The sequence below is a fragment of the Myotis davidii genome, unplaced genomic scaffold (genome assembly GCF_000327345.1).
Source record: "Myotis davidii unplaced genomic scaffold, ASM32734v1 scaffold419, whole genome shotgun sequence".
NCBI classification, from domain to species: Eukaryota; Metazoa; Chordata; class Mammalia; order Chiroptera; family Vespertilionidae; genus Myotis; species Myotis davidii.
Genome location: NW_006294998.1, coordinates 5389223 through 5389696, shown reverse-complemented (window position 1 = coordinate 5389696; position 474 = coordinate 5389223). Strand labels below are relative to the sequence as shown.

At 47.3% G+C, this 474-nt stretch overlaps 1 protein-coding gene across 1 annotated transcript in view; it reads left to right on the top strand.

The window, feature by feature from the left end:
• ABCC4 (ATP binding cassette subfamily C member 4) overlaps nt 1–474 on the top strand; it is a 196266-nt gene that overhangs the window by 29505 nt on the left and 166287 nt on the right. The window lies entirely within an intron of this gene.

Here is a 474-nt window from a genome sequence, read left to right as displayed (position 1 = left end):
CAACATAAAATTTTTTTATTGATTTCAATCAAGAGGAAGGAAGAGGGAGAGACAGAAACATCAATGATGAGAATTATTGATCGGCTGCCTCCTGCACGCCCCCACGCTGGGGATGGAGCCCGCAACCGAGGCATGTGACCAGGAATCAAACCTTGACCTCCTGGTTCATAGGTTTACACTCAACCGTTGAGCCACGCCTGCTGGGCTGGCTGAAAATTGCTTTAGTTGGCTACTAAGTATAAATCATTGTTTTTAAGACTTTGGACATGTCCACATTTATAAAAAACAAAACAAAGTGGGGGCGGGGGAACTCTACCTCCTACTCCTGCCTTTGCTGTCCTTGTGGGCTGTGGCTGCCACAAAATGGAGGAGTAAAAGGCTAAACTCTGATCCCTACAGCCCTGCTGTGGTGGGTCATCCTGCTTGTCTTGACACACCAGACAAGACCCAACGAAAATGCTCTCCATTTTGCTG